The sequence below is a fragment of the Ambystoma mexicanum genome, chromosome 4q (genome assembly GCF_040938575.1).
Source record: "Ambystoma mexicanum isolate Mex_15411 chromosome 4q, UKY_AmexF1_1, whole genome shotgun sequence".
Taxonomy (NCBI): Eukaryota; Metazoa; Chordata; class Amphibia; order Caudata; family Ambystomatidae; genus Ambystoma; species Ambystoma mexicanum.
The window spans coordinates 286,857,787-286,878,344 of record NC_090928.1 but is presented as its reverse complement, the minus strand read 5'-3'; the positions used below and the strand labels follow the sequence as shown (position 1 = coordinate 286,878,344).

General features: G+C 43.0%; 1 protein-coding gene across 3 annotated transcripts in view; it reads left to right on the top strand.

Moving 5' to 3' along the window:
- Positions 1-15,588: 15,588 nt before the first annotated feature.
- HS3ST5 (heparan sulfate-glucosamine 3-sulfotransferase 5) overlaps positions 15,589-20,558 on the top strand; it is an 892,491-nt gene continuing 887,521 nt past the window's right edge. Inside the window, exon 1 of one of the 3 annotated variants that reach the window (XM_069607861.1) lies at positions 15,589-16,054. The gene's annotated coding sequence lies outside the window, so the exon portion shown is untranslated. Of the gene's footprint in view, positions 16,055-17,194; positions 17,651-20,558 lie in introns of those variants that run through there. The other 2 variants (XM_069607859.1, XM_069607860.1) reach the window with 2 other exon arrangements.

The following is a 20,558-nucleotide window of genomic DNA, read 5'->3' as shown; positions in this document are numbered from 1 at the left end:
GTGCACCATATACATTTTTTGCAAAGTATGATGAGGATTCGTCCAGGGGTAGCAGAGTTATAAGCCGCCCAAAAAGAGCTCTTCCTATGGAAACAGCAACTTAACCATAACTACACGGCCACTACCGTGGCCGTGTAACATATATATATATATATATATATATATATATATATATATATATATATATTTACAGTAAAATGGGTCGCTCGAAACCGGTATTTTGGTCTTCGATGTTTGTAAATGTGTTCATCCTTTATTTTGGCATTCTCCCAATTCCATGTTGCCATTGGGCTTGGGAATGCCAAGCTGTGTTCCCTAGACAACATTCTGTCCTTTTATCCTGTTTCTGGCTAGATACTGCACCCAGGTAGATTACTTGGTGTGCTAGCAGGGATCAAACAGTTAAGAAACTGAGTAATTATGCTAGTTAACCTCTATGTAAAGAGAAACATCTTGAGGCTCTCTTCTATCTGTTTCTTCCTGTAGGCACTTCTCAGTCCTCTTTGATGTATCCAATGTACTTTCAGTGTTAACTGGTTGGCCTTTAAGTCACTTGTTGATGTGCTGTGGTCCTGGAAGAGTGCCTTCTTGGTATATGTCAAGTCAGCTAGTAATGAGTGACTTACAGGTCACTGATTCATAAAGTTTTTCAGAAGAATAAGAAGGTGCTATGTACAAACCCATTATTGTTGCCTTAAATCTTGTCAGATTTCCATTGGAACCTGGAGATGTGTGCCCCTACTTCTTTCTATGTCTCAACCCCTATAGCAAACACTTTAGCACTTGTCTGCATCCTTTCTCCAAAGGTACCTGTGTCGAGTTAAAGCCACTAAACCCGTAAAACGATTTCTGTCCCCTTTTACTTGCCACTACATCTAGTGCTGCAAAGCCAGATTTATTACTACAGTGAGCTCAGTTTCTGTCATATCACTAGATTAACTCCTTTCATAGCCAGAATGTTTGCTATATAGCTTGATGCAGTGATGCAGAACCAGATAACTTTTTCCACACCGCTAGTTTAATTGCTTAACAGACAAATGAATTGGTGCGTAGACAGATTAATTGCCGCACACCACCACACACCAAGCAAACATTAATTCATAGTCTGGTTTTTGCTTCATAGTCAGTTATTTGTTGCATGCCAGATGCATTGTTGTACAGGCAGATTTACCACTGCATAGCAAGATTATTCCTTTGATGCCAGTAGATTACATGCTATATTGCTGCATAGCTAGATTTATCATCACAGAACAGGATCAATTTTTAACCTCACTGGATTTTGTTGCATAGCAAGTTTGCTGTTGCATAGCAAGTTTGCGGGAGCATGCCTCAGTTCATTTTTTCATGTCTATATTCGATTTTTAACTAGTCTGTAACTAATTTACATGGCTATTCTAATTTGTAGTCTAGCTAGATGAATTGTTGTTTCAACACTTTTTGTATATTCAGATTAATGGCTGCACACCTTGATCATTAATTGGATAGGTATGTGAATTGTTGCATATCTATGTTAACTTGATGCATAGTTGGATTAATGGTTTCATAACCAGACTAATTCCATTGTAGCTACATTAACTGTGGTATAACTAGATCATTGGGGCCATATCTTAACTAATTGCTGGCCAACTGTCTCTCGTGCTTGGGTTGGCTCAGATAATTGGCTTCACCATAGATTATGTACATTGCATCATTTTTGAGAAGCAGCCAAATGTGTTATGACTGAATGCAGATAGTTGGGTACCGTATACATTTGTAATTTATATATGTTTGTCAGAAATTATGATACTATCAAGAGTATGGACCTTTGCATCTACTGTCTTAATTCTAATTGCACTTCTCTGCATATTGCACTTTATCACATTTGGTTATACCGCACAGCTGCTAAAAACATGAAAAATGGATTGCAATTGTATATATATTATATCAAATTAGATTTAACCTAATTGGATTTTAATGTATCTCTGCATTTTAAAATAATGATATTTTGATTATTTTTATTGAACGTTTTCTACCTGTCTGTGTAAAAAGGCTTTGCATTTGTGTAAAGTTCTTACAAACTCATCACAATAAACATAAAATAAAAATATAATATAGATTAGTTATTGCACAGCTAGATCTTCTTTTGCATAGCCAGATTCATTGCTGTCCAAAAGTACCTTGCTCCATGGTGGACTGCTTTCATTGTTTCAGTTGTAGATTATTTCATATGTATATCAATGTGTTGCATAGCTAAATTAATTATTGCAGAAAATTCATGTTTGCATATCCAGATTAATTGTTGCCTCCCTTGATTATTTTTTACATAGGTAAAGTAATTGTTGCACAGCTATATGTATTTGATGCATAGCTATAATTATTGTATAACTAGATTAGCTGCTCTATAGGTAGATTAGTTGTTCCATACCTAGATGTTGCATATCTTGATTAATTGCTGTATGTCACTCCGTGTACCGATCAATTGTCTAACTCTGCTTCTTCTACACCATAATCTCCTTCAACATGACACTACACACTGGCCTTCCCCCACACCTGCCTATCTCAGGCCTATCAGTTAACACATAAACATGAATTGAGTTTACGACCCTGACCTCTTTAGATCTACCCCCGACCCCCACATCATCAGCTAACTTCAACCAAGTGATGTACTCTATTATATATTGGGCAGTCCCCTCCATATAAACATATTCCCATGTGTGAGGGTAACAGTCATAGAAACAGACCCAAACTCAGGAACTTTGGACATGCACTATCTACACCACAAATGTCAGATCTACCTCTCCCTTTAAGCCGCTGACAGCACCATCTCCCTCTATTCTAACAGGGCAATATGCAACAAGGACCCAGGAATGGCATAAGGGATGTGGGGTGTAATCAAAGTCTCCAAACCAACGGAACTGAAAGGCCCACTGTGGAAATTACCTTCAAGCATTCAGAAACCTGCACGCTGAAAAGGGGCCTATTTAGACAGACTGTGAGGGTGTCTTTCTGCAGTTGAAATCCAGAGAAAGCTAAAACAAAAATGTAATCCAAGTGCAGATCGGAAAAGCACACCACATTACTAACTGAGAAATACATGCAGCATTCTCACTGAAACTGCCAACCATAAAAATGTGGTGCACTGTGACAATTAAGACCCACATTTGCAGAAAAAAAAAGAAGAGTAGATAATTAAACATGTATTTGATTAATGACTGAAGGAAATGGCTCTGTACTTTCAGTGCAAAGCATGGGGAACCCTGATCATTGAAACACACTGTATGTCTAATAATCAAGGCTGATGTAAGAAAATGAAATATATGAGTTCCTTTCAACCAAGGACAAATTGTGTATTTCTGGGGAAAATTCACAAAGAACTCCCCCAACGAAAGCCTGGCTTGGATCCCCAGTATTTACAACTGCAATAAAATGTGGCCTACCTCTAGGGTGTTGAAAACCAGGTTTCCCTAGACCTTCTCTCTATGAACGCAGTCCTGTGCAGGCCAAATGTTCTAGCCGGTACATGACCGGAATGTAGTGGGGAGATGTGAAAACAGGGTCTGCAATCAAGGCTAATCTCTGAATTCAAACAAAAAAGAGGCTAATAGAAAAAAAAAACTCTGGTCACAGGCTGATTAAAAGTGACCAATAGCCTGAAGGAAGGGAGTCTCACATTTGTACATCTGAAGAGTCCCTTTGTTTAAATGGACTGTCACAATTGTTGCATTTTACAAGAAATCACAAGTCACACTGATTACATGTATGTTTCATTTTTTAGATAATTTCCAGATGATTTTGTTGATATAAAATTCCTCCACCTGAAACTTAGGGAATCCTAAATGACCAGCTAAAATGTGTTTCTGGCTGCTCTGAACATGTTCCTAATTTGAGAGTTGGTGAACTGGTGGAGGGTAGAATTAGGAATGTGGGAAATAAATTGCATGTGCCTAACAATTAGGTTTTTTGTAAAAATGATGGAAAATTGCCAAACAGCTATGCAACATGATGTTGACCCGGCTGTTGTTTCATTAAAATTCCCCATGATCAGCTGAAGCGGAATATATATATATATATATATATATATATATATATATCCATTGATTTGTTTTTTGGTCAGTTAGTGAGGAGCACTCCCCAACACAGATAACAAAAATCCTCCGGAATCCATTAGTTTCATACTTCCTTTATTTCTTCATAAAAGTGCAAAATCATGGCAATCCATAAATACCAAACAAATGTGAATCTCCCATCGTGTTCTGCCAAGAATTTGCAGCGTTTATGCATTTCACAGTATTCTTACCACTTGATCGCAACAAATGACACCCTCACAAGTGCATGTTAAAATAAAAGATGTGACGTCCTATTGAAAATAGAAAGAGGACTGGTTTGTTATTCTCATGAAATTAATGAAATCTGTCAGCCATCTTTGACTTGGTTACACTTAGTAAATGTCTTACTCCGGCCGCTTTGTTCATATTTTAGCATAACGCTAGCTTACACTTTTCAAAAATCATGTGCATCTAAATCATTTATTATGTGTGCAATTTAGCTGATTTAAAATGGGAATTCCACAAACTGCCATTTGCATCTCTAATCATTATGCCGATGTTTGCAGCAGACCATCAATACCTTTTGTCCCACAAATCAAATGGTTTACAGATGTGTTGAAATTCATTAGAAAAGTGTCCCTGCCCTAATATTGAGGCAGGTTCTGCCATTGGTAAAGTGCATAATGTCGGTAAAATTTAAGGAAATGTAAGATAGTAAACATTCCAATGAATTTTACATGAGATAGCATGATATAAAATCACAAATATCGTGAGATAAAGTACATAGTGCTAGCAGCTGCTCATAGATAACGTGCACAGTGCTTACCCTAACCTGCTCTTAGCGTCACAATCTCAAATCCCCAACTATCCTGTTGCCTCAAACTCTAAAACATTATTTCAAAAGTTAATCCTAAACTGAAATAGTTGTAATAAAGTGCATAGTGCTAGCAGCAGAAAATAAAGTGCATGTTGCAATAGATGCTTAAACTAAGTCTCAAATACTTTGAGTACTTAGTTACTGACAGGAATCATCGGCCCATCTTTGTTGCGAGGCAGGAAAACATTTGGAAACCTTGAGCATCAACACTATACTTTAAGGTGCCTAGTACATAGCCATTGTTGCCTACCATGACTTCAAAAATACTTACATCTTCATATCTCGTGTTACAAAATAGCAGTGAAATCCTGTTCCGTTGTATTAGAACAGTTATTCAAACTAGTAAGCATATTGCACATGATTTTTTCCAATGACCTTTGTCTGGGACATATTGATGGCGACACATTGATACTAGTCCACCCATGTTTGATAACCTCTATTCATCAATAATTCAGGTCACATCTAACTCCATTAAAAGCAATAATCTTCTATACCATCTAATGCATAACCTCTTAAAATCAGAAAGAGGAATCACCGAAAATGACAACAATAAAGCAAAAAAAATGATTTTCTTTTCTCAAATATCTCAGTCCCACAAAAAATGAAACAAATCAAAGCATCTATGAGATGTCACACTGATTATAAAAAGGAGATACACATAAATGGATACAAAAGAGAAACTGGTCTAAAAAGTGTGCAAATTAGATCATTGTCCTAGAAAGGTGTACAATTCCTCATCGATGTTATTGCCATTTGGTTATTTGCTCTCGAAGTCTAAAATACATTTAGTTTCTTTCTGGCGTAGTTCCTTTTCTCTATTACTGCCCCTTGGTCCACTCACAATCCTGTGGATACCAAAGAAAGAAAAGCTGTCCTTGTTGCTCTCATGATTGTCCGTAAAGTGTTTGGCCATCAGATGATTAGAGTCTTTGTGTTGGATGGCTCTCACATGCTGCTGAATTTGTGTCTTTAATTTACATTTTGTGCTGCCTATATACCACTTCTGGCATGCACATGTCAATACATAAACTACATACTCAGATTTGCATGTGATCTTTTCCGAAATGGTGATGGTAGGTCCCAATATCAGATGTTCGAAGGTTGCACAATTTTTGGCAAACATACAGATGTTACATCTTGTACACTTACGAAAAACCATTTCTTTGTGTTGTGAGCCACATACCCAACTTATTTTCTTTTTCTTTTTTGTCTTGTGCCATACAACTCTGTACCAAGGTGTCTTTGATTGAACAATTTCACCTAAAGCATATATCTGGGTTCCTCTTCAGGTTTCCGACAAGATCTTCATCTGCCATTAGGATCTTCCAATGTCTTTGAAGTATTTGTCTCACCCCAAAGCTTGGTTGTCAAATGGTAGAATGAGTCTAGTTGTGTCTTTATGTTTTTCTGACTTGGTTTGCATACGGGATCCCGTTAATAGGCCATGTCTGTCCTGTTGTCTTGCTTTGATGTAGACCTTCTCAATAACTTTTTTCGGATAGCATTGTTGTAGGAAACCCATAGCCACAATTTTACTTTCCTTGTCATTGGCTTTAAGAGTGGAGTTGTTTTCGTCTAATCCTTACGAATTCGCCTTAAGGGACGCTTCATATCAGGCTTTTTGGGTGGCTTCTCTTTGCATGCAACAGTGTATTAGTTCCTGTTGGTTTCCTGTGCAGTTTGCTTGTCAAGGTTTGATCCACAATTCTCAGATTCACATCTAAGAAAGTTATAAAAGTGCAACTATGTGTCTCCGTGAACTTTAGGTTATCCATGTTGTTATTAAGCGACTTTACAAAGTCTATCCAAGCCTTTTCGGATCCCTTCCAGATTATAAATAAATCATCTATATATCTGAGCCAGATTACGACATTCTCCATTAGCTCATGATTCTGGTCGGACCATATTTCTGAGGCTTCCCATACACCCATAGTTAAGTTTGCATAACTTGGCGCGAATGTGGTGCCCATTGCAGTTCCCTACAATTGCCTAACAAACTCATTATTAAAAAGAAAAACATTATTGGTAAGGCACAACTCTACCATCTCGAGGACCATTTGTGTATGTTCCAGGTAATTAAGAGAGCTGGTGTTCAGGTATTTTTGACATGCCTTTTTGCCATATTCATGACCTATAGCTGTGTACAATGAGAGAACATCCATAGTAGCCATGATATCATTTGATTCCCAAGGTATGTTGTCAATGTGCGCAAGGACGTCCGTTGTGTCTCTTAAATAAGAGGGGAGCGAAGACACAAGAGGGAAAAGTACTTTGTCTATATATTTGGACATATTTTCGAGAGCCGAGCCCACCAATGACACTATGGGTCTTCCTGGAGGTTTGTTTGTATTTTTATGAATTTTGGGAAGAAAATAGATCGTAGGTGTGATTGAATTCATAGTCAAAAGAAATTTGCAGTTGTCTTCTGTCAGGATACCTCTGCTTTCCCATTCCACAAGAAAATCCTTTATCTTTCTCTCTAATTCTTTAGTTGGATTTGTGCTAATTCTCTTGTAACAATGTCTATCATTAAACTGCTCATAGGCCTCCTTTATATAGTCTTCTTTATTCATTAAGACTATATTTCATCACTTGTCGGAGGGCTTCATGATACAATTTGTTAGTTCTTGTAGTTCTTTCAGCGCAATCCTGTCCATGACTGACAGATTATCTTTAAATTTGTGTGTCTTCTTCCTTTGAATACTCTTCAAATCTTCAATCACAAGGGCTTGAAATGCTTCAATATTGTTCCCCATATTGGTCATCAGATTAAATCTCGATTTTGGTTTTAGTTTGCTCTTTGTCGTCCAATCCGTCCTTATACTTAATTCTCCAAAGTCCACTGTATCGGATTCATGATCTTTGTCCATCTGTGATTCTTTTTCTAACTCGACTAAGTCAGATAATATATCTAACTCACTTATTGTTATTTCTGTTCTTCCACCAACTGCTGGAATCCTTCGTGCTGTGTGAACATTTGTGGCAAAAAACTTTTTGAGACGTAGTTTTCGCACAAAGTGGTCGAAATCAATGCAGGCCTGTACGTAGTCGAATTGTGCAGCCGGGCAAAAATTCGAACCCAAGCTTAAAACTTTCTGTTGATTCATAGTCAGAACATCCATTACAGTATCGCAAACAGTCAAAACCCCCGGTGTCTACCTAGATCCCAACTTGACCATGAATAGGCAGGTCAATGCCATAGCATCCTCCTCAGACTAAAAACGTGGGTTGCCCCTTTAAAGTGGTACAGATGCGGTGGGGGACTAATATAATGAAAACAAGAAATCCAAAAAAGCTGTATAATGAATTAAGAGTTAAATCCAAATCCTTATTCTGGGCTGGTAACAAAAGATATCCTAACTGAATTACCCTTTGGAACACAACTTACTCAAGAGAGAGGGCGATTAAAAAAAAAAACTGGTATATATGAAATAATGCTGTATTTCATTAAATATAATGGTTAACAAAAATCATGAAAACAATGAAAAAAATATATGTTTAACAATGAATAAATAATGAGAAAAATCAACTTACCCAAGCCAATATCAAAAAACTAGGTCAGGAATTCTCCTCATTCAACATAGATGGGAAAATCATCCAAGTATCCAAGGATGTAAAAACCCTGTGATTCTATCTTGATTCTACCCTATCACTTGATAAACAGCTAAAATCCCTTGCCTCCTCCACGGCCTACACGTGCAAACTGATAAGAGCCGATAAACCATTCCTTTCCAATAGGAGTTGCCTAATCCTGGCCAGAGCCTCAATTCTCTCCAGAATTGATTATTGTAATGCTCTATACTCCGGAGCTAATAAAAAAATAACCCAAAGACTACAAACATTACAAATAATGCCCTGAGAGCAGCACTAGGCATTAATAAAAAGATCCCAAATCTCTTCCGCCAGACGCCACCACAACTGGTTGACCACGGAGAACAAAATAAAACTCAAGATGCTATCCCTGACCCACAACGCCCTTAATAACTTTGCCCGGTTACCTGACTGACAGATTCCACAGGAGAACATCTCTTAGACCAACCAGAGTTGTCAACTCTAATTGCTTGACAATACCGAACTTTAGACTCACTACTATTGGAGGAAATAGCTTCCCGGTAAAGGCTGCTAAAACTTGGAACTCACTCCCACAAGACCTTAGAGCGGACCTGCCCTACCTTTGTTTCAGGAAAAAAGTCATTAAATTCCTTACCTCGACTGACCTCAGTTGACCAGTGTTACCCACCTCCTACTGGTATTAATCAATAGACCTTTACTCTATACAGCTGTAATTCTGATAGACCTACTTGAACCTGTATATTATGTAATTATTTGTGTGACCTTATTGTATTTTCTAATGTACATTTTGCTATGATGTAACCTTGTAAGTTTTGCATTTTTTTGCCATTGCGCCCTGCTACCCCTTGGTCTGGCGCGCACAAAAAATGAATTAAACAAACAAACAAACAAACAAACAAACAAACTTGAAAAAGAGAACAATTAGAATTCACATTAATAAATATGTATGTTACAACTGTAAGATCAGTTTACAAGTCTGGAAGAACAAAGAAAATGTATTTCCACAGTAAATGAATATACCACAGTAAATGAATATTGAAAGAACAAACAGTAAATGTCAGTTAACAGGTCTGCCAGTAAATGAATATTCTAAGAACAAACAATAAATGTCAGTTAACAGGTCTGCCTACATATAATTCTTCAGTAACAGATATCCAAACCAATATTGGAAAAAGGTCCAGGATGTGTTGAGTTCAGGGAACATAAAAAAAGGGTTCCAACTAACAAGGACCTGATTACGTTTCGGCGGGCCACCTGTAGGCCTTTAAAATCTGAAACCACCTTCCTCGGGGCAGGATGTAAAGTAGTAGTCCCCAATGATACTGGGGAGATTCCACAGACAAAATAACTTGACAAAGGACCACGTCATGGTGGGCAAGTGTAACACAGCAAGTCAGCGGGGTCAAGGACAGCATGCAGCTGCTCCCTGGTAGTCGAATGTGTTGTTAAGCCAAGAGCCTGGTAGTGTCATGTGTTTGTGAGTAGTTAAACCCAAAATCCAGGCTGGAATTTGTGACAGTCTTCAATTTACATTAGTCAAAGGTGAATCCATACAGGGAATATAGTGAATGAATGCAGGATGTGCTGTGCCTGCATCAGGCACACGGTAGGGGTCCCCTGTAGACCCCCGTCATTGAAAGTGCAGGCTGCAGAGTCTAGCCGTGCGGCTTCAACAAAGCTTTGCTGTGAATAGCATCCTCCTCAGCCTATCTCTCTAAACTTCTTAATGCAGTGAGACCGTACCTCTCCCAACAGAATTGCCTCACCATCGCCAGGGCAATAATTGGCTCGAGGCTTGACTACTACAATGACCTACTCATAGGAATCTCAGGCAAAAACCTTGCTAAACAGCAACTAGTTCAAAATAAGGCCCTTAGGGCCACCACTGGCCTATCACGCAGGGACCATAGCTCTGGTCTCAGAAGACAGGTCCACTGGCTTCCAGTCAAGGAAAGAATCATTTTTAAAACTCTTGCCCTGGCGCACAAGTGTTTTCACGGCCTGGCCCCTCCGTACCTTGTCCAAAGGATCTCTAAACCCCTTGCCTTCAAGCCAGCCAGATCAGCATATTCAAACATGATAACTGCTCCTAAAACATGCAAAGCTTGTGCTGATGGTACCAGCTTCCCCACCATGGCTGCCACCCACTGAAACGCCCTCCCACCACACTTCAGGCTAATTGAATCTCATGCTGCCTTTCGTAAGGCCATCAAAACCATGCTTTTTGTGGAAACCTGCATGTTTTGTGTTTGCAACTCGAGTAATCTGTAAGTCATTTCTGCTAATTGATGTATATGTAACCTTGTATCTCTTAACACTACTTCTGATGGGTGGCTCTTCTGTAACCCTTAAATAAGTCTTCTTACGCTCTGTTTACAGCGCCTCGATGCCCACGGGCTGTAGTGCGCTCTACAAATGTAAAACATAAAAAAATAAATGATTTGACAAATGTATTCTCTTCAGGCAATTGTCCATCTCTGTGTTGTCTACTTCCCAGAGCACAGCAATCTGGCCTGGATATTGTTCAGGGCACTTACTGCCCCTCTGCCCCCTCCTCGTTTTTTTTTCTGCCACCTCTGTTTCTGCCCCACCTTTGATTTATATATATATATATTATGGCAGTTACTATGAAATCACAATGTGTTTGACACTTAACTCGATTTTTGCCAAAAAGTTGACATGGGAACAAAAGAGGATTGAAAATGGAAGATGCCATAGGTCTGCTCCAGACTCCTGAACCGATCCTTAGAGAAGGGCTGTACTTAGGCGTAGGGAGAAGGGTAACTGTCCAATCCTGGTTGTGAGAATTCTTGCAGGGCATTGCCTATTATTAAAATATTGATGGTGTGTTCATTGGTATATGACGTGAATGCACTATGAGGCGGGGGGGCTGCTGAAAATTACCATCTGACAGCCGCAAAGAAACACCAACATTAGATTTTGCTGAAATTGCATCTGGGTGGAGTGGTCTATTGCTGGAAAGGCCTAAAAGCTGGCTCTGTCCTATGGTGAAGAACTGGGGACCATCTTTGAGAGTGTAGTGACCAACCCCTGCTCTGTCCTCCAAGAGGGCCCTGCAATGCAGCTGGCTTTCCTGAACTCTAAACAGAGGTTTTAAATGTAAGTAGAATTGAACCCTCTAAAACCAAAAGGTGGGGAATCTGCCTGCCTTCAACCCTTTGCCTTTGTAATGGGCAGTGGGGGCAAACTCTCTGGATCCTCAGCCTATTCAATTTAAAATATTAATGAGTTTAATTCCCCTTGGCATAAAACCAGCTTTCCCAACACAGGCCTTTAAGTGGACGGGGGCAGGGGGTCTGAAATCCAAAATCTTCATATCATCCCAATGTTTTTCTGTCCAGCTTCACCAACACAGGCCTTTAAGTGGAGCAGGGTCTGAAATACAAAATGTTCAAATCATCCAAATTTGTTCCGTCAAGGTCCCCAAACACAGGCCTTTAAGTAGAGGGGGGATCTGAATTCCAAAATTCTCAAATCATCCTAATTTTTACTGTCCAACTTCCCCAACACAGACCTTTCAGTGAGGGGGGATCTGAAATCAAACCACTAAATCACCCTGTATTTATTTTAAAGCAAAAGTGTGGTTGAAATCATAATTGCCATATGTATTTGTACCAATCTATAACCCAAACTGCTAGCCTTTTAGGTGTGCAGGAAAATCAAATTGTAAATCACTATAGGTCTAGATTGCTTGCATTCACTGACCCGAGCTGATTATTTCTTTAGTGAAATCTGGATTAAGTAAAGTATTGTGATTTGAATTTTTCCCAACCAACTTGTGTGATTTGTTTGTGTAACCAGAAGTTTAATTGTGGGACATGAAGAAGGTGGTGTGTGTCTTTATAGTGTGTTTTATATTACCTATCTTCCAAATACATACAAATATATTTCCTATACCTCGGTCTGGTTCCTGGTTCCTGGCTCACTGTGGGCACAAGGGGCGGGGGGCGTGATTTGTATGATTCTATGTGAGTCTTCAGTAAGGCCAGTGCTAAAAAACATATGCGAGTATTGGAGGGTCCTTGATTGGGGGTGGGAAGGAACTCCCCATGTTAAGGGTGGTCTCAATTTAATACAACAGGGAGTTAATAACACATCACATTCCCTTGCATCTGTGGAGGTGCTGCTTCTTTTTAAAGCTCTGTTCTTGGCCTCTGCTGAAGAAGCCAATACTGGGTGCTTTCCTCTTGTAGGCTAGCCTCAGCTGCCCAGCATTTTGGACTGTATGCTTGCGTATCAGCCCTCAAACTGTCTTGGAAATGTACTGGGCAGAAGAGCTAGGAGAGGACATTGATCAAAGATGTTGGCAACGCTGCTGCGAGAACATTCACTTGATGAGTTTGGACTGGGGCCTTAGGGTATCACAAACAAAAATTCTCTTTAGAGCCTACTGGACACCAGCTAAGTTATTTCAGAGGCAGCTCTTGGCGGATGATCTCTGCTGGAAGTCCAAAGGTGCAAGTGGCTCCCTCAGTCACTTGTGGTTTTGCCCGAAAACAAAACATTTTGGGATTATGTATGTGAAAGATTGGGACTGGTTTTGAACTGTACAAACCCTCTATCTGGCTCCCTTCTGATTGTAGGTGACATATCTCAGTTGGATGATTCTACCTTTGGAAAGAAAACTTGGTTGCTCTGGGCGTGTATGATCGCCAAGAGGATGATACTGAGGATGTGGAAGTCAAGCAGCTCCTTTAACAGTGATGAGTGGGTGGAAGAACTACTCACTGTTTCCACTTATGAGAAGGCCATTTACAAAGAGTCAGGAGACGTTGAGAAATTTTGGGACATTTGGGGAGGTTTTCTTGAGGTATAAGGGTGATGTATGCCTAATTATTTGGACTATTAGGTCTCTGGCCTGTGAGCTATAATATCAACATGGTTCACCCTGACCCATTATGTGATGCTTTATTGACCAATAACAATGCTTGAGAGTATAATTATGTTTAGGTTCTTTAATCTTTGCTCTATTTTCTTTTTCTTTCTTCTTCTTTCTGTTCCTCCTTTATTTCTTATCTTTTTTAAATGACCTTGGTACTGATTTGATCTGATATGTTATTGTGCTTTTTAATATGTACCAGATGCTTTTAAGTCTTTTGTTGATATCATCTACTCAATTGTTGTTATATTTTTGTTTATTTGAAAATAAAACTTTGAATTACAATATCCTATATGGCAATCACCCAGTTTCTGGATGAAACAAGGGATCAAGGCAGCAGTAGGTACACTCTGTGATCATATATAAGCAATGGTTGAGGAAGAGTGACTCTCCATGCATAACCTGTTCCAGGACTCAGTGACATTTGACGCAGAAGATCATGCCATCCCCTGGACCATGTCACTTTCATGGTCATGTGTTACTGGGGTGCCACATTAGATTAGGGACTGCCACAGATCATACAGTAAGAATGGGGAATTGTATGTCTTCTGCAGAAAAGGATGGGTGTGGAATCGACCAGCGATTGCATCTCTGTTTACATCAGACGACTTAAAGACATCAGCAATGCTCCCAGTATGCCTTCTCACTCGTGTGTATGTGCGACACCCCAATATTTCCACAAATGCAGTACTTAGAAGACATTGCCCTGTGTGTGACAGGTCCGGTGAATGGTTGAGAAGTGGATATGAATTGGAACCAGAACTCTTTCAAAATACAAGTCCCATGTCTGTGCTATGTCCACTTTCTGAACTGGCCTAGTCAGAGCCTATGCAGTCAACTTTCTTTGCTGTCACACACTATCTTCGAAAACAATAATGATCTGGCCAATAATGACAGTGGTGCATGTGACATGTTAATTATTGCATAGGCAACTCCATGGTGTTCTCCCTTTTTGCCATCAGAATCACATGCAATGGTCGTGTAATTGACAACCAGTTGCAGGTTGGACTATGCAAATGTTCTTTTGATGTGTTTCGCTGTCCTTTATGTTCTGCCAGTCTGTGCTTTGTGAAACTGCTCACCTTTATATTTGTGTGCCTGTCTGGTAATTGGGTTCCAGTCCAGGTTTTGGGGTTTGTCAATGCTCTTCTGCTCTTTGGCACCATATCTTTCAAACACGAATTCAGAATTCACACACAGAAACTGCCGAGGCATCACTTGCAATAGTGTAGCTGTTTAAACTGGTATACATGTCCTGCATTTTACAGCCATCTCTTTTTTTTTTAGAGTGAATATTGTGCCCAATCAAAACAGAAGAGTCCATTATTTGCTTTAAAGCTGTTCCTTAGGAATCACTATAAGACATGTTTAGCATTTAAAATTGTGAACATTATGTTGTTCCCATAATGCTCTTTGCTTTTATGCAAATCGAAAGACCTGGGTTGTATATAGAGATACTGCGTTGTTCAATCTGGCTGGGGGGCACGCCCCTTGTCCCCGCCCCCTCCTTCCCAAAGTCCCGCCCCTCCTAAATAGTGATGGTTCCCCAATAAATGTTATCCATTTCCAGCACTGGTGGAACTGCTTACATCTCCAAGTTCATGACAATTAAATCCATACAGTTGTGACCCAAATAGGCCGGCTGGAAAGTGCAAGGCATCTGACGAGTCCCACCGGTGCTTAAGAGCCTGGGATGCTGGAGGTTTCCGTTCAAGGGTTATTGCCCGAAACATCTGAACACGGAGTCTTCAATTGTTTGCAGTGACGACTTTCATGATGGAGGTCCTGCCGGAGAGTGGAATTTGCAAAAATGTTAAATTGTTCTTCCTTTTCTTCTCCTCTTCTGTTTTCCTTGTTCTTCTTTTCATACGCTGCCGTAAATTTTCTTAATGGTTAATGTGATGTTTTATTGAAAAAAAAATCTTCATTTTCATTCTGTTTTGCTAAAAAAAATGTTGATTCAATTTGAATGCAATTTTTTAAAATAAATCTACATAGTGAGGTCTGTGTCCCAGAAACGGTTCTCTGGTGCGGTGCAATCTTACGCATGTTTGTAGAGAACAACACTTATCAACACAATACGCATGTGCACTATAGAAATGCGCACAGGTGCCATGCAGTGAGAAATTGCACTTGCAGCGGTGCAACATTTCTGTACAATAAGCCCTGACTTTTCCAAGTCCCGCGGGCATCTAGGCCATCTTCTCGTCCTCCTGCGTGAACACCCCAGCCCCTCCGTTCGGGCGGTGCTCCGTGAGTTTGGCAAAAGCTGCCCCACTCGCCAACTGAGTGGAGCTATGTTTGGCCCTGGAGCAAAGAGGAGTCGCAGCTCTGCCCGGCTCGTCCCCAGCAGGTCCGGGTCGAGAGGAAGGCGTACTCCCCGCTGAGCTCAGACTGCACGGGGGCAGGCGGGGCAGAGCGCGGGAGCAGGGAGCTGCCGCCGGTGCTGGTGACGCGAGAGGCGGGGGGAGGGCGGGGGCGCTGCACCTGGCCTGCGCTCCCTCCCTCCAGTCTGGCTCAGCTGCTGGGAGCGCAGGGAAAGAAGGCGACGGCTGCCACCGTCCCCCCAGCCGATCTGCCCAAGGACCAGAGCCCGGACCCTCGTCATCATCCCCACCACCTCTGGGGCGCCGGAGCTGCCGTGGTGCTGCCGCCTGCGCCTGGGGATGGCCGCTGCCGGTAGGTACACGCGATGCTCTCCCGAGAGTGTCGACGGGCTCCTGGGTGATACCCAGCCACGGGTCAGTCCGGGGGGGGAGGCGGGTGGTAAAAGGTGGCACGGAAAATGCATTGGTGTTGGGCGGGTCCAGGCGCTGGTCCTCTGCGGGGCTTGTCGAGCCAATGGCACCGGTGTTTGCTGCTGGCACTGCCGCCCCTGGTCTTTGAGGAGAGGGATGCCTGCCTAGAGAGGGCAACGTGGACACGTAAGGAGGTGCCCCAACATTCCTACGCGCTCACCTGTGCACCAGCCTCTTCATTCCCGAGACTGGGGTGGGGGGGGGGGTGTTCCTGAAGCCAATGGACACGCGTGGCAACCCCATTCCCCTGTACGGGCTCTGCTCTGTGCCAGCCGGGGTGCCAGCACTCGTGGTAGATCTGGCGTGGCATCTCAAAGGACAGCGTTTAGGTACCTCGTCATATTAGCTGCCGCCTTTTTTGTATTTTTCCAGCCCTGCTCTGAGCCGGGGCGCCTGGCCTTCCCTGTGAGGCAGAGGAACACAGTGGCACCCCGAGGGAAGTGGCCAGCTCAGCGACATGTTCCCAACACCCGCACACACCATATTCCGGACGGGGAAGTAGAGAAGCTGGGCGCCTGTGTTCGCTTTGGAAGGAAGACCGGGTCTATTCCGTGTGGGGGAAGTGTCTTGTGTTTTGAAAAGTCCTAGTTGCGAATTAGTTATTGAGGCGTTTATTTTCCAATGTGAAAGAGGTTTTTTTTTTGTGTGTGGCGGGGGATATTCTTAATGGTCGAAACAGCCCCTGTCGCTGCATCTCCGTATTAGCAAATCACAGTTTGGCTATGTACTGTGAAAAGTGATCAGGAAAATAAGTGGTGGATGGGGGTTTGGGGAGGCTGGCGATATTGCAGAGGTCGGCGGCAGTGCGTCCCCTGCTCCGCCGTGTTCTGGAAGGATGCTCTGCGCGTGTTCGCGTGTTGCACACAAACACGGTTTGGAATAGAGGTGAGCGCTGAACGGGCTGGACTCGTCAGAACCTTGGACAGCGGCACCGCCAGCTTTGCTCCTCGGGTGAGCGGGTTAGCGGGACCTTGGACAGCGGCACCGCCAGCTTTGCTCTTCTGTGCGCGGGTTAGCGGGCGCTGTCAGCTCCCTCTGATCCCAGCAGGTGAGCGGATAGCGGCGGTATCGGCTCTGGACCTTAGGGGGATGGCGGTAGTGTCAGTCCTGGGACGAGAGGAGGTGGCACATGCTATGCACTGTAGGGGGAAAGCGACCGTGTCAGCCCTGGGCTGAGGGGTGCGGGACGGCGTATGTTGTGCGAGCAGTGAGCTCTTGGCGTAGGTGAGCAGTATAGTGAGCGGAAAGTCCACTCCAGTCCAAGACTCTAGCCTTCATACGGGATTTGACGGTGTAAGGCCGATCACGCCCCCAGGGGCACCCCGTGGAGAGAAGCTGCATCTGCTCTCATGTATCCAGGGGGCGGGGCTCAAGTTTAACTCAGGTGGTAAAGGGTCCCAGGGGGCGCACACAACACTGGACTATGGGATTATGCTGCCTGCATCGCTCGAAAAACTCGTAAACATCAACGGCTAATGTAAGTAGAATTGCTCGCCATTAATAATTAAAAATACCCTTTTGAGATGTACTGTACTGTTCAACCCACGCAGGGGCTCTAGGAATTCTGAACTCCTGTGTTCTCTGTGAAGCGGGTACGAGATCTGGCGTTAATTCAAACAGTGTTTCCCTGTTGTGTGCGCGGATTGTCAATTAGGCAAATGCCGTGTGCACTGTTTCGTTGTGGTTTACTGCGCGTCACACGCAGTTCCGATTTGAGAATGCCCGTTTACAGTGTAAAATAAGACGGGCATTAAACACCAAAGGCAGAATACCGCCTCAGTGTTAACGATAACATGTTGTTTCCTTTGACTCGGTATTCACATCCCCTGGAACGTGTTTGGGATTGGGGTTTGTGGGATGGATGTTCATGTGTGCTGGCATGCTGCTTCGGTGACCTCGTAACTGGAACACGGGTTAGTAAAACACGACTGCAGCTGCTTGCTCAAAACAAGAGGGGGCGGCAGGCACGATGCTCAGTGCTCGGGCACTTAGGCAATGCACAGAAGGCGCCAGCCACCCATTGTAACTTATTCTCACTTTCATGCTCAAGAGATGGAATTCGTGTGTGTTTGGCAGATGGATGGGCCAGTGTTTCAATTAATGTGTGGTGGAAGGGCTAGGGGATGGATGGATGGATGGACGGACGGACGGACGGACGGACGGACGGACGGACGGACGGACGGACGGATTGATTGATAGGTGGGTGGATGGGTGTATAGATGATGGATGTGTGGATTGAAGAATGTGTTGACGGAAGGGCTAGGGGATGAATGGAGGGATGGATAAACGGTGGTAAGGATTTGGGTTAGGTAGTGAATAGACAGACAGGTAGGCGGAATGGTTGACAGATCAACAGATGAATGCAGGTCAATGGATTAATGGTTGGGTGGTTGGGTGGCGAGTGGTTCAACAGATGTGCATTGGAAGACTAGGGGATGGATGGGTAGATGGATGGATAAGTCGGTTAATGGAAATGTGGGTGGAAAGGCTAGGTGATGGATGCATGGATGGATAGATGGACGGCAGATTGATGGATGGATGGATAGATGGGTGGATGGATGGATGGATTGGTGGCGGGATCTGTGTGTAGATGGATGTGTGGATTGAGGGATGTGTTAGCTGAAGGGCTAGGGGATGGATGTGTGCATAGATGGAGGTAGGGATGTGGGTTGTTAGGTGGTGAATAGATAGGTGGATGGAATGGTTGACAGATCAACAAATAAATGCAGGCCAATGGATTAATGGATGGGTGGTTGGGTGGCGAGTGGTTCAACAGATGTGTGGTGGAAGGCTAGGGGATGGCTGGGTCGATGGATGGATAGGTTGGTTAATGGATGTGTGGGTGGAAAATCTAGGAGCTGGTTGGGTGGTTGCATGGATGGATGGATGCATGGATGGATGGATGGACGCAAGATGGAAGGATGGATAGATGGGATGGATGAATGGATGTATTTGTGAGTGGATGGGTGTATAGATGGATGTGTGGATTGAGGGATGTGTTGGCAGAAGGGCTAGTGGGTGGATGAGTGGATGGATGGCTGGATAGACGGAGGTATGCATTTGAGTGGTTAGGCAGTGAATAGACAGACAGGTGGGTGCAATGGTTGACAGATCAACAGATGGATGCAGGTCAATGGATGAATGGATGCATGGTTGCATACATTGCTTTGGGTTAGTAGAGTCGTGGCTAGCTGATTGATGGATGGATAGATGACATAATAGCTGAGTGGTGGATGAATGTGTGCCTGGATGGATGTGGGTAGGTATATGTTGTGTGTTAATTACTAACTTTTGTCGAATGCCAATCTGGTTTTATCCCACATTACTGCAATTTCTTGTACCTTTTTTTTTACTGCAAAATTATGAATGGTGGTTTGGGGTCAGGTATATATAAAGGAGGGAGGAGATACACAAAGAGTGTTGCAGGCACTCTCCCCACTGCATTTAGGGGTAAAAAAAAGCATAAGAACATTCGGCAAAATGGGGTTTGACAATTTTTTAACCAAATATCATGGATCCGGGGTTACGACCAATGCGGTTACGACCCCTGCCTTACCACGGTGTAAAATTGTGCTTGGTTATTTTAATGTGCCCTCGTTGACATGGGTCGCTGCTGTCTGCCCGTGGTAAAGCGGCATTGCTAAAGCATTTTGGGGAATATGTGTTCTGCTACTCGAGAAGCCCTAGGTTTAGATGGAGGTGCTTTCATAACATGACGATCCACGGATAGCACACTTGTGCCGGTCCTTACACCATTCACCCCCGCCCCCACACACACCCCCGACCCCTCTCTAACAGGGCGAGTAAAGCCTGTAAGCACAGTCTCCGTGTGAGCCCCCATCTATATTTTCAAATCTCCACCAGGAGAGGGGCTGGGGTGGATTAGCAAGGATTGCGTTGTGTACTGTCAGAGTGATTGCAAACACTAAGTAGTGCTCACTAGCCGCGTTATCCATGTGCTGCTCACAGCCCGGTAAAGTCTCTCCACATGTCCCACAGGGATGAAGGGGGTGGGATCGCTTTTCACAGTAGCCGTGTGATCTTGGGAAAAAACTGCATACCGTGAGCTCTCATTATCCATGTGGTCCATTGCCATTGATGCATGTTTAATAACACGTTAATTCATATTTAGGAATAAAACACATTGTTTCAACCCGTTCTCAAGCAATTGGTGGCATGTGGCCCTCACTGCATACTTTCCGTACCCCTCTTTAGTGAACTTGGCTCACCATGAGCAAAGTCAATTCGTCTCCGAGGACTTGTCTGTTGCCCTGTGACCTCTGGCCTCCCACAGAGAGGGTGGCACGCAGGTCCCCTCCTCAGAGTCAGAACGTAAATGCGAGCAACATGTCTATGCCCCCTTGTACCTGCCTTCCCAAAGCACC